Source organism: Gorilla gorilla, chromosome X (genome assembly GCF_029281585.2).
Source record: "Gorilla gorilla gorilla isolate KB3781 chromosome X, NHGRI_mGorGor1-v2.1_pri, whole genome shotgun sequence".
NCBI classification, from domain to species: domain Eukaryota; kingdom Metazoa; phylum Chordata; class Mammalia; order Primates; family Hominidae; genus Gorilla; species Gorilla gorilla.
In genome coordinates this window covers 46981493-46995789 of record NC_073247.2, presented here as the reverse complement: position 1 = coordinate 46995789, position 14297 = coordinate 46981493, and the positions used below count along the sequence as shown (strand labels likewise).

Below are 14297 nucleotides of genomic sequence, written 5' to 3'. Positions count from 1 at the left end.
AGCTACAGACTTTCCCTGCTGAGCCCAGCACTGCAACTGTGCTGCTGCTGAAAGACACTTCCCACCAGCAGAAATATCTGAGACTTAAGGTTTGTCATCCAGGTTCTTTTGTCCCACGGGGTGTTCCCTTGAGGTGGTGCACTCCCTATTCCTCCAGGAGTAGAAGTCTCTGATAACCAGACTACTGTGAATGCTGTTGCTAATTTGGGTCTAGCTATCCAGTGTGGCTGCCATGTTCCAGCTTGGCACTGTGGAATGTCTGTAACAGATTCAGAAATGTGACCTGTCCTCATGTCTGCAGTGAGTACCAGCACCAGCTCTGATGGGGGTGGTAAGGGAATGATTAAGACTCTGTGAAATTCCTTGGTTATAGATAATGTTAGTGTGTCGGCTTTCTCAAATGTCAGTTATAGTAGTAATAAACAGGTCATGTGGACAGACTCAGCACCTCCTCCTTAGCCAGGGTGATGCACACAATGTTTATAAGCTGAGGTCACATGCAAGTTTTCTTCTTTCTGGGTGCAGTGTTATTATACATGGAGATGCTGTGATGGACTGTATTTGTTGGCTTCCAGCCAGGAGATGGCATTTGCAAAAGTGCACCAGCTGCAGTAGTAGTGTGCGGATTTGTGCTTCTCTTATGTTACCCAGGGACAGTACTCTGGTTTCTTAGGCAATGAGCAGGGCCATAGAGCTCCCAAAAGTTTCTGTTATTTGTTTTTAAGTACCAGGGTGGGTTGTGGGGCAGAGCCAGGTGGGTGCTCTTTCTGGCAGGTCTGTGCTCTGACTCTCTGCATGCAGGGCAAGCAGTAGCCCTTGTGGGAGTTGGGGGTGGTTTTCTGACCACTGGGATAATGTTCCAGAAAGGAGTATATCTGCCTCTGCTGCACAGAAGTGTTTGTGCAGGGAGTGGGGAGTAACAGCCTGCAGTAAGCCCCGCTCTGCTCCCACACCCTTGGCAAGACAGATCTCACATCCACAGTTTTTCACTAGCAGCAGCAAGCTAAGTTTCAGGCTATCTGTGCTCAGAACTCAAAACTGCCCCAGGTCATAAGTCTTACCCACGAAGACATGAACCTTGGCTTTCAACACCTGCCCCTCCCAGTCCGCCCATACAACCGGGATGCCCAGCTCCCAGTGCTTGTGGCTGCAGCACACTTTCCACTCACCCCCAAATCTGGCCAAGGGAGTTCTTTCTCACTTGAGGTTATATCATGAAATTCAGTTGGGAGCTTTTCTCAACCTGCAACCATTGCCTGAGTTAGTTTGCAGACTTCTGCAATATCCCCTGTGAGGCAGAATAATGGAGGGCCTCCCTCGATCTGCACTGGAGACTGGGAATGTGCCCAAGGCTCTTCCTGCTGCTGTTCCTACATTTATATTCATCACTGCTCCCTAAATCAGTTCCAGCACTGGGTAGGGTTAAGGCCTTCCCCCCCTGTGGTTTGTATTTCTAGTTTCCCTGGTTGGGGAGTATATCCTCGAGGCAGTCTCCCCTCATCTTACACTTTCTTCTGGCTCATGGCATAGACTGCAGCCTGCCAGTTCTTTCAAAGAATGTGTTTACTTCAGTTTTCCTATTAAGTGCCTGCATTGCTTCTTGGAAAAAATTCACAGTGTGAATATCTATACACGATTTTGCCTTTCCAAGTGAGAGAGGTGTGCTAACACAGTCTCCGATCTGCCATCTTGGAAAAAAGAAAAGTTTACATTTTTTAAGATTAATTTTCTATGACCTCTATTAGTTCCTATTGCTTGAAGGTTGGCTAGATGTATAAATGTCTTATAAAACTTATTTGTGTGTTTTAATGCATTTTTAGTAAGACCTCTAGGTTTCAAAGCTGACTGACCTGGGTTTGCATCTCAACTCCTCTACACACTGTCTGTAGGGTTAGCGGGGGAAGATTTTTAAATTAATGTCACTAAGACCCTATTGGTAAAATTAGGACAATAATATAGCTTATCTTGTAGGGTTGTTATGATGATTAATTATATTTTGTAAAGGTGTCTGGTAGACATGCTAAATAAAAATTAGCAATGATGATGATGAGGAGGATCATGGGAGTGACGATGATGATGATGATGATGATGATGATGTTGATTACTGTGATGGGGAAGCTGATGGCAAATCATTAAGTGCCTGGTAGGTCACACTAAAATATTTTATGTAGATGTAATGTGCAGTCAGATATTAGAGATAGAGATATTTAAAGTCACTCTAGCCTTTCAAGTCCAGCAGAAGCAAACAATGAGGAATCAGAATGATGTAATCATGACTTGGCCAGAATGCCATGGATGTTGTCACTTCACCAGGGCTATTAGATAATTTAGATAGCTCTCAAGCAACAGGAGGTCCTGGTGCTTTCATAATCAACCAATTGTAACCAGATATCACTTCCTGTAATTTCCACTGAATTTCATCACACAGAGCTACTTAAAATGTATAATTCATAGCAGAAAAAAACAATAGAATTTGTAACTCACAGACTGGGTATGTAACTGCAGCTGTCTTATTCACATAACTAATTTAATGATACATAAGACATTAATGTATTTTGTTTATGTCAGAGAAGAAGCTCAGTTCTAGATGTCTTGAAGGAGAAATTCTAGATCCCAAACGTATGCCAATGTACAAAACCCCAAGTGAAGAGGCCAAGCTGCGCACTTGGTTTCTCAAGTCGCCCGCGCGGCCCTCTCCCAATCTGCCCCTTCCCCTCCCTTCCCCTCCCTTCCCCTCCCTTCCCCTCCCTTCCCCTCCCTTCCCCTCCCTTCTCTTCCCTTCCCTTCCCTTCCCTTCCCTTCCCTTTCCTTCCCTTCATATTCTAAAGCTTTTTCATAAACTTCCACTCCTGCTCTGAAACTTAACTTGGTTTCTTCTTCTGCCTTGTGCTCCTCAGTTGAATTCTTTCTTCTGAGGAGGCAAGAATTTAGGTTTCTTCAGATCTGTAGCAACGGATCCTCACTTATATCTCAGACTATGTAATACCCTAGCATTCCATAGTAAAGGGGGGGTGGCTGGTACATGAAGTAGGGGAGATGGGGATTGCTGTAGCTTATGTGGAATCCATCCATCAAAGGGCATGCCTAGTTATTATCCCATCCAGCTGATACTAGGTACTAACCAAGAGCAACTCAGAAGAGGTTATAAAAGTTTTTACTGAAAAATTACACCTCTCTCTCTGTCTCTCTCTCTCTCTCTCTCTCACACACACAAACACACACACACACATATATATATACACACACACATAAAGAGAGAGAGAGGCTCCCATTATCATAAAATGGTTTCAGGGTCCTAAAATCTAACATGGACCTTATAATAGAAAGGTGTGGGCAGCAAGCCACCCAGGTGCTGAGGTAAGAGACTGAAGGCACAAGGTGCTCCAGTATAATAAAGAAAATATATACAATAAGAATAGTTATACTAGAAATAGATTATAGAAATGATGATATATGAATATTATTAATCATTAGTTTGTAGCATTACTCTTTATTCCAATATTATAATAATCTTTGTTCTACAATTATAACCTAGGAAAAACCAGGCCATACAGAGACAGGAGCTGAAGGGACACGGTGAGAAGTGACCAGAAGACAAGAGTGTGAACCCTTTGTCACGCCCGGACAGGGCCGCTAGAGGGTTCCTTGGTCTAGTGGTAATGCCAGTGCCTGGGAAGGCACCCGTTGCTTAGCAGACCTTGGTCTAGCAGTAGCGCCAGTGCCTGGGAAGGCACCCGTTACTTAGCAGACTGGGAAAGGGAGCCTCCCTTTCCCCCAGGGAGTTAGAGAAGACTCTGCTCCACCACCTCTTGTGGAAGGCCTGACATCAATCAGGCCCGCACGCAGCCATCCGGAGGCCTAAACATGTCCCTGTGATGCTGTGCTTCAATGGTCACACTCCTGGTCCACTTTCATGTTCCGCCCTGTACACCTGGCTCACCTGGCTCCACCTTCTCGATAGCAGTAGCAAAATTAATGAAAGTATTAAAGTCTTTGATCTCTCTGAGGAATACATAGAAGAAATAATGATGTAAGCTGTCCCCTCTCTCTCTCTGCCTCGGCTACCAAATAGGGAAGGGCCCCCTGTCTGGTGGACACATGACTTGCGTGACCTTACCTATCAATGGAGATGACTCACACTGCTTAGCCTACCCCCTTGCCTTGTATACAATAAATAACAGCACGGTCAGGCATTTGGGGCCACTACCGGTCTCCACGCCTTGGTGGTAGTGGTCCCTTGGGCCCAGCTGTCTTTTCTTCTATCTCTTTGTCTTGTGTCTTTATTTCTACGATCTCTCGTCTCCGCACACGAAGAGAAAAACCCACAGGCCCTGTAGGGCTGGACCCTACAGAAAGGCATTTAGATATTTAAAATCTCAATAACAATAGCATTCTTGGAGTAAAATGACAATGATTCACCATGACTTGTAATTCTATATATAGCGTTTAGGCTTTATTATTATTAGTTATAATTTTTGTATGGATTCTTACCTCTGAAATGAGACTCAAGGGCTTTCAACATCACCCATATTGCCCATACACATTTCCTCTCCCCCTCTTTGTTCTTCAGCCAGATCCGTATCTGAATAAACTTTTACCATTTAATTTTTATCAAGCAAGGCAACAACACTGAAACATCTCTCAAAGCCTGCCTAAAAAAAGAAAATAACAAATTGGTGGAATCAAACACTTCTGAAGAGAAAAACAAAACAGGACTTTGCCCTGGTAAGTTATGTATTTTTCATAACTATTCTGACTTATGCAAAGCCACACTTGACACGTTTGTCTGTAACTGGGAGAATGAGGTAAGATTGTCTGCAAAGACATTTGTGTAGTAACTGCCACTTGTCTTTTTGCTTTCGACATTTATTATAAAACCAAGATATAAGGGCTTCACAATGGAAATAAATGAAGTCAAGTTGCTTTAGTTCCACTAGGCTGTATAACCAACATGACCTCATTCTTATGGTATTTGGTGATGTCCATACCCATACTACTAAATATTCTCCTTGGCTAGCAGTTGTCATGGTAACTATCTAAATTCATTCCAAGAATACATGACACATGATATGCGAAGTCTCTTCCTCCATATGTGCAGGTGTTTGGAGGAGCCTAGTCTCTTAGTCGAGCCATGCTAAAGACAAAGAAATGTCCTCCCTTCCCACATTTGTTATAGTTGAGTCACTAAGACTGTAACAGTTGGTGATAATGTAGTTTTCTCAATCATTAAAAAGGGTAAGTTTTGAGATGTCATTTTAGATTGTTCCTTTGGCTGTTGGTATGATACCTTTCTGTTGTTATTTAATTTCCACTTCTGATAAAATACAAACTGTGGTTTTAATTTTTATTATTATTTTATTCTCTCCAGTATAAAACTTTATTTTTTCTTATATTCTCTCTCTCTGTCTCCCTCCCTCTACCCACACACCCCCACGTGCTGGGTCTTCAAAAAGTTCATGGAAAATGTACATTATGAAAAAACTATGCATGGATTTTAAAATATTTTTGCACCAAAATAAACTCATACTAACTTCTCATAACATGTATGAACAGGATCTAGTTGTCTGGGGCTCTAGATGAGAAGAAAGATTTCATCAGTGTGAAAAGACCCCCTATCAGAGCAACATGAATTCTGCTGAAATTGAAGCAAGAACAAACATCAAATTTATGGTGAAGCTTGAACGGAAGAATGGTGAAATTATTAATGCCTTATAAAAGGTTTATGGGAACAGTACTCCAAAGAAATCATCAATTTACAAGTGAATAACTCATTTTAAGAAGGGATGAGAAAATATTGAAAATGATGCCCCAGCAGCCCACCATCCACATCAATTTGCAAGGAAAAGATAGTCTTGTTTGTGTTCTAACTGAAGAGGACCTATGATTAAGAGGAGAAACAATAGCCAGCACCATAAACACTTAGTTCAGCTTACACAATTCTGACTGAAAAATTAAAGTCGAACAAACTTTCCACTGAGTTATTTGTTAAGAGGTACAAAACTTCAGTCATGAGATATATAAGTACTGGAGACCTAATGTACAACATGGTGATTCTACTTAATAATGTATTACTATTATTATTATTATTATTATTACTGAAAATTTGCTACTAGAGATCAAGTGTTCTCACCACAGAAAAGGTAACAATGTTAAGTGATTGCTATGTTAATTAGCTTGATTGTGGGAATCATTTTATAATGAATACATGTATCAAAATATAACATTTTATACACTAAATATATACAATTATGTCAATTATATTTTAATAAAGTTATTTTTAAAAGAATAAATTTAGCCAAGTATGGGCAACAGATATATTATAATATTGGATAGATGCAATATTTTTTTTTTTTTTTGAGACAGACTCTTGTTCTGTCGCCCAGGTTGAAGTGCATTGGTGCGATCTCAGCTCACTGCAACCTCTGCCTTCCAGGTTCAAGTGATTCTCGTGCCTCAGCCACCTGAGTAGATGGGATTACAGGCCTGTGCCAGCATGTCTGGCTACTTTTTGTGTTTTTAGTAAAGATGAGGTTTTACCATGTTGACCAGGCTGGTCTCAAACTCCTGACCTCAGATGATCCACCCGCCTCAGCCTCCCAAAGTGCTGGGATTACAGTCATGAGCCACCGTGCCCGGCTTAGACTCAATACTTTTAAGATTTTCAAGCTACCCAAATACATTTATACACTTAATACAAACACAATCAAAATATAAGCATGTTATTTTGTAACAATATACAAGTTTGTTCTAAAATCATGTGGAATTACAAAAGATATAGAATAGTCAAAAATTATGAAAAAATCTGTAGTATCTGATTGAACTATTATACATTTTTAGTAAGCAAGACAGGGTAATACTGGCACAATATTGACAAATAGTTTAATGCAACAGTATATATAGTCCAGAAATGTATCCACACATATGAGATCAGCTGAATTTCGCAGGTTTCCAACTACTTTAGTGAGTAAAAGAGTATTTTTTCACAAATGCTCCTGGAGGAGTTGGACACTTGGAAAGAGAAACATCTTAACTCATTAAATCATTCAAAAAATAGTTATTCATAATGGATCCAATTTAAACATAAATGTTAAAACTATAGCATTTTTATAATAAAATAAAAATTGTAATTTTTAAACATCTTTGTGACCTTAAGATATTTTATATAAGATAAAAACATAAACCATACAATTTAAAAATATTAAACTACATCAAATTTGAAAACCTGTCCTCTTTATTGACCAGTTAAGAAAATGAATAGACAAATTGCAGCTTGGGGAAAACTATTTGCAAAGCACACATTTGAAAAGGGACTGGTATCTCAAAAATAAATGTAAATATTTAGATCTTATATTTTAAAGTAATATATATAATAAATCTATACATTCATTTAAAAATTCAATATTGAGGGAAAAAAATGAACAATCATAAATTAGCAAAAAAATTGAAGATATCTTTCAAAAAAGAATATATAAGAATGGCCAGGAAGCACATGTGAATAAAATATCATTAGCAATGAAGGAAATGCCAATTAAAACCACTATGTAATACCTGTACGTATCTCCTAGGTGACCATGTCGATAAGGATATGGAGCAACTGGAATTCTCATCATGCTTTGCTGGAGGTAAGGGAGAATAGTAGAATGGCTTTAGATAGCATTTTGGCAAGTTTTTATAATGTTAAAAATATACTATTGTGTGAGCCAATAATTTTACTCACAGGTATTTATTCAAGAGAAATGAAAGCATATGCACAGAGAAAATCTTGAATATGAATGTTCTTAGTACCCTATTCTTAATATTCGAAATCTGGAAACAATCCAGTTAAACAGAATATACTATATTCATATAATGGAAAACTACTCAACAATAAAAAAAGGGATGAACTGCTGATACACACAATAATATGAGTGAATTCAAAAACATGTTAATTGAAATAAGTCAGCCACACACACACACACACACACACACGCACACACAAACACACGCACACATAGAGAGGCTATCTAATTTTACTTGTACATGTATTTATAAAGAGCAAAATTAATCTATAATTATAGGAATTACAGCAGCTCTTCTCTCAGTCAGGAAGTCAGAAGACTGACTTCATGGAGCATAAGTAAATTTTTTGGAATAATGAAAAAGTTTTACATTTTGATTAGAGTGCTAGGCAAATTGTATATAAAAATGCTCCAAAGCTCTGTAAACTGTATGCTTATAATCGGTGCATATTTTGTATGTTGTCAACGTAAAAGAAAAGAATTGAGGCAAAATTAATGTAAGTAAACAGTTTATTTGAAACAAGTTTGAGAAGTGCAACGCAGGTGCATGTATTCACGTTGTGCTACAATACACACTCTAATTAATAGCAGTTACAAGCGGGTTTTTAAAGAAAAAGATCAGTTCCTAAGTTGTTTACCAAGAATTTACATTAAAATAGCAATCTATTGATCGGACATACATTATTCTTAGTGTCATAAATTCCAGAAACATGAAGATAATGAAAGAGACAGCCTTTAAACCATTGCTCCTAACATGGGGGCAGAAGTGCGAATGAAATCCCATAGTTTTGTCTTTTTAGGCCTGATAATTTTTGCATACCTCACATAGCTCAAACTTTTCTGGGCTATTTTCATTTTTTTCATTTACCCTCTTTTGATCAATAATCTTGCCATGGAAGCATTAATGATTGATTATCTTTGCTGAGGCTACAGTGATAGACAGCCTTCATCCCTTAGTGCTCAGAAAGCTTATTCCTGAATAGTCGTGTTCTGTGTCAGTAGGTGGGAGGGAGATATGTTTCAGTCAAGAATTTTAAGAGCACTGAAATCTGAATTGGGATGGCTTCACAGGGGGATGGGGTGGCAAAAATAATACTTCGGTGAAGTCAATGATTTATAGAGCTACTTTTGTTTGTTGAATCATCATCTCTATTCCTCGGAATACCACAAGTTTACTTTTCTTGGAAGACGTAAAACAATGAGAGATAAATTAAAAAAATAATTTGTATGCCAAAACAAATTTTAAAAAGATACCTGTTCCATTGGGGAGTCAACTAAAAACATAATGAAGAAAAATAAATCCATATTCTTCTTTAGATACTTGTAGCCAGGAAATAATTCGGAATTCAGTCTAAATTGTAGGAAAATAATAACAAAAATAATTTCAAGACTAGAATCTGATAACAAGCATTCTATACTTGTAGCCAGGAAATAATTCAGAATTCCATCTAAATTGTAGGAAAATAATAACTTAAAAATAATTTCAAGACTAGAATCTGATAACAAGCATTCTATACTTTTCTTCTGAAACATATTTTCGCTCTCTAATTCTCCATTTCTACTGAAGATAAATCTCATTAAGATAAATTTATTTGAAAATAAGTTTTAGTAGTATACTTGGCTTGATTATTTGCATAAGTGAAACAAGAATAGTGATTGGCGATGTAGGCTCTTTTAAGTTGGCTTTGATGAAACTTTTTCATAAGGAATCTCAATTAGACTTTCTAAATACATCTTATGGGTAGGAAGCCAAACCAAGTTTTTGCCATTAGACCGTTCTGATAATATCTGTACAAATTGGGTGAATCCCTCTCTTCTCAAGGTCCCCAAAATACCTTGAGTTTCATGGGCCTGTCAGAAAGTGACATTCTTTACTTACACAAATTTAGGAACCTTGTAAGAGAACCAAATAGACAAAGTATGAGGCCAGTTTTTTGTTTTGTTTTGTTTTTGTTTTTGTTTTTCCACATCTATTGGCTTTATCAAATCAACCTCAATTCCTCAAAGCAGTTTGGTTACATTTTAAACTATGACATTTCAGTCAAAGGCCTGATAAAATAATCAGTGTATCCAATATGTCCTATTACAAAAGAAAACAAATTTTTATTGAACATACTCAAATAACTACATTGCCAGAAAATAGCAAAATAAAAATAAAACAAAAAGTAGTTCTGAATTCTGGATAAATCAGGTATAGAGAAAGGAAAATGTTTGAATTTTTCTCACAAAAGTATACTTTACCCAATTGCCGTTAGCTACAGATAGCTCAAAGGAAAAAAGTTTTCTTGACCATAGAAAACTAAATATTTTAAAAAATCAACATTGTTTCACAATAAAGGTCATAAAAATCCTTTCAGTTTTCTATCAGTTCACTAACATGTAATTAATTATTAGTCTTCTTGATGTTGGCTTAGCAATCTTCATGGACAAATCATTTTTGTACTGAAGCTCTGAAAGATTTTACTTAGTCTAATGATACGAATTCCAAAGTTATCAGAAACCTGTATTGAATTGTACTTGTCAGGGTCATTTCTATTAATTTTCTTGAAGAAAAAGCAAATTTTGGACTCTAGCTGACTGTAAACTGTGTTCTGAGAAGAATCATAGTAAAATAAAAATTTTCTGTGGATAGCAAAAGATTTAGAGTAGCCATGGTTAAGGACACAATTGACATGGAAATTTTCTTATTTCTGTGGCATACAACAATTTAACATAGTAATCATAATTATGACTGATAACATATACCACACATGTCAGAATTTTGGAATATCACAGAATTTTGAAACACGTATTAATAACACATTTATACAAATACAACTCAAAGAAAGTTAAATACCATTTCTTGTTTGACAATGCTTCTCATATAATTTTAACATACCAGATAAGCCTAATACATTTTTCCTGAATTTCCAGGGGTTCCTTTTGGAAAAGACTTAATTTTAGAATTTGAAATTTGATTTGGAAACATCAAATATTAACTTTAGAACACTTGATATCAAAATAGGATCACAAATTACTGTAAAATAATGGTAATTAACTTAGCCAAAGTAATAAGTCTTAGATTTCATTAAGCGAAGACCTTTACTTTTTGATAGAGAGGAAACTCAGTTCTCAAACAATAAAGAAACCTAGTAAAGATAGCATAAGGCAAACTTTCTCCTCTTTTTTATTTTGCAGTTTACTCAAAGGATAAAGAAAATATTTTATTATCTCTTTTTAATACTATATGAAAATCTTGTTCAAAAGAGAAAACTAAAGTTTACCTTTTCATTGGTGTATTGTTAAAATTAAATCTATTTTTTTCTGTCTGAAAAAATAATCCACTTAATTGAAAAACCTGGAGGAGACTACTACACTCCCCCAGATGAGGAGGCTGAAGAGACCAGACCCCTACATCACCTCATAGCCACTTCTGATACACTTCACGAGGCAGCAGGCAAAGACAATTCCCAGGACATCATAAATCTTTTATAACCTCTTACAATTTTTTAAATTCTCTTTCATTTCAACTTCTCTATAGCCTTTCAATTTATTTATCTCATTGTATCCTTTTTTATCCATTCAACTTAAAAAAACTTTTAAATAACTTATACATTACTTTTCCTTTAACAAAAACCACATTCTCATATCTTTCTTATAACATTCATAACCAAAAACTTATTTCCCTTTCCTTGTACATTCTGTATATAGAATCATTTCTCCTTTTTTTTTTTTTTTTTTTTCTGACAGAGTCTCGCTCTGTCACCCAGGCTGGAGTACAGTGGCAAGATCTCAGCTCACTGCAACCTTCGCCTCCTGGGTTCAAGCTATGCTTCTGCCTCAGCCTCCCCAGTAGCTGGGACTACAGGCACGCGCCACCACACCCCACTAAATTTTGCATTTTTAGTAGAGATGGAGTTTCACCATCTTGGCCAGGCTGGTCTTGAACTCCTGACCTCATGATCTGTCCGCCTTGGCCTCTCAAAGTGCTGGGGTTACAGGTGTGAGCCACCACGCCCAACCTCATTTCCCTTCTTATGTCTAGTTTTAATTATCATATATTACTCAGAATTTTAACCCGTAGTAACCCTAGTAAGTAATTTTTAACTATTAGTTGCATACTAACAATTTATGAATACACATTTTATAATATTTAGAAACATAGTCTTCCTAATGGAACAATTTTTAAAACGTGGAATAGAACATATTTATTTAAAGGTCTAAATATATTTGTTTCTCTGAAATAAAAAGCCAAAAATATATAAGCTTCAACTCATAATTAGTCATTAATGTCTTAGTATTACATCGTATCTGTAAATGATTTAGGTATTCAATGAACATTTATAATTTAATTTAGCTTAGCAAAATCCCTAAGGGAAAAATTACCAAAAGGATTTGAAAAATGTTTTTAAGTAAACATGTTACCAGAGAGGGATCCCAATCCAGACCCCAAGAGAGGGTTCTTAGACCTCGTGGAAGAAAGAATTTGGGGCGAGTCCATACAGTAAAGTGAAAGCAAATTTATTAAGAAAGTAAAGGAACAAAAGAATGGCTACTCCATAGGCAGAGCAGCAGCATGACCTGCTCATCTGATTGATTATACTTATAGTTACTTCTCGATTATATACTAAACAAGGGGTGGATTATTCATAAGTTTTCTGGGAAAGGGGTGGGCAATTCCAAGAACTGAGGGTTCCTCCCATTTTTAGACCATATAAGGTAATGTCCTGACATTGCCATGGCATTTATAAACTGTCATGATGCTGGTGGGAGTGTATTCTAGCATGCTAATACATTAAAATTAGCATATAATGAGCAGTGAGGATGACCAGAGTTCACTTTTGTGACCATCTTGGTTTTGGTGGGTTTTGGCCAGCTTCTTTACTGCAAACTCTTTCATCAGCAAGGTCTTTGTGACCTGTATCTTGTTCCAACCTCCTATCTCATCCTGTAACTAAGAATGCCTAACCTCCTGGGAATGCAGCCCAGTAGGTCTCAAGTTTATTTTACCCAGCCCTATTCAAGACAGAGTCACTCTGGTTCAAACCCCTCTAACAAACACGTTATGAAGCAAAATTATAATTAAAATATTTATTCCATTTACATTTACTTAGTTTATTCTTAACAATTATGTTTGGAAAATTTCAGGAGACATTGGACAATTGTAGCTATCATTTCAAGTTACATTTTCCACTATCCATTTTTATATTACTCTATGTCAGGCAAGTATCATAAAAGCATAAAACTTAAAATACATGCCTTTTTTGTTGATTACTCAGAAGGCAGTTGTTTTTATTAAACTGATAATATTAAATTAGTCTTATTGGTTAGAGATATACCTAAGTCATGTGAACTAAAAGATATTTTAGTTTCTGATTTTCTGATAAAATAATTGATTTCAGTGGTTACTTTTTTAAGTCAATCAAAGCACTTTCATATATTTTAGTAGTGAAATATTACATATACATGAAACATACAGATATACATACAGACAGACACACAGGTAGAAGCAGAGGCCTAATAGCTTTATAAGATTCTTCATTTTCCAATTTTCAAATACCTTTTCTCCCACTTTTAGACTATTGATCCCTTGATTAGCTGTTCAAGTGCTGTAAACAATTGTTAGTGAGACAATCCCACATTTGCACTTTCAAAGGCATGACTCAGGTAAAAATTTATATCCCCAAAGCACAGAACTTACATATAAACACTATTATTTGCTGAAGCAAAGAAGGGCATAGGTAAAAACCCAATCAAGACAAGTTTCCTAGGATAATTATCTTGAACAAAGGTAAGGTACTTTATGTACAATTTAAGGCAATGCCTTCCCCATTATAAAATTTCTAGTAGTTTTGATGCAAAGAGGGAGATGCCCTTACTAATGAGAATTTTTTATAGATGTAAATTTCTTTTAAAAAAGTTCAAAGCAGCCATCTAAATATCAAAAAGTTGTAGGTTGGAGATGGATTCAGTTTAATAGGTGGTCTTTTCTGCTTAGCTTGTTTCTAAATTTGATTACTGACCTCAGCATTGAGCCCTTTAAAGAATAGGGCAATGAAAGCATTTGTAGTTTTCAGGGCCTAAGATTTAAACATATGAAAAGCAGGCACAGCTCTAAGGCAGGGCATCTAGATCTGTACAAAATCAAGGATCTCACTTTTACACTGAATTCCAGGTCCCCCCAAAAAGGGAAGCACCATGAGAATAGGCCATATAATGCTTCCATAGTGCACCTTACTACAAAGACATTCCGCAAGGCTAATAGGTGACCCAACACCAATCAACCCACTCTGTGATCAACCCATCTCCTGCCAGAGTATTAGTTCTTGGTGGTGAGTGTTTCCATAGCCTCCAAGTCTTCAAACTGTGCCTTTCTTATGGAAATCTACAAAGAAACAAGTATTCCTCTGCAGTGATACCCATTCACTGTAACAGCTGTCAGCAATTTCTGAAACTGCAACTTTTGCCAGTGACTTTTTAGCCACTGCACACACAAAAGTCAAATTCTCTCTCACAGTATAATGTAGTCCCTGGCACCCT

At 36.8% G+C, this 14297-nt stretch overlaps 1 pseudogene; it reads left to right on the top strand.

The window, feature by feature from the left end:
• Positions 1–1123: 1123 nt before the first annotated feature.
• The window catches only part of LOC101140295 (dolichyl-diphosphooligosaccharide--protein glycosyltransferase subunit STT3A-like), a 47025-nt pseudogene continuing 33851 nt past the window's right edge, over positions 1124–14297 (top strand).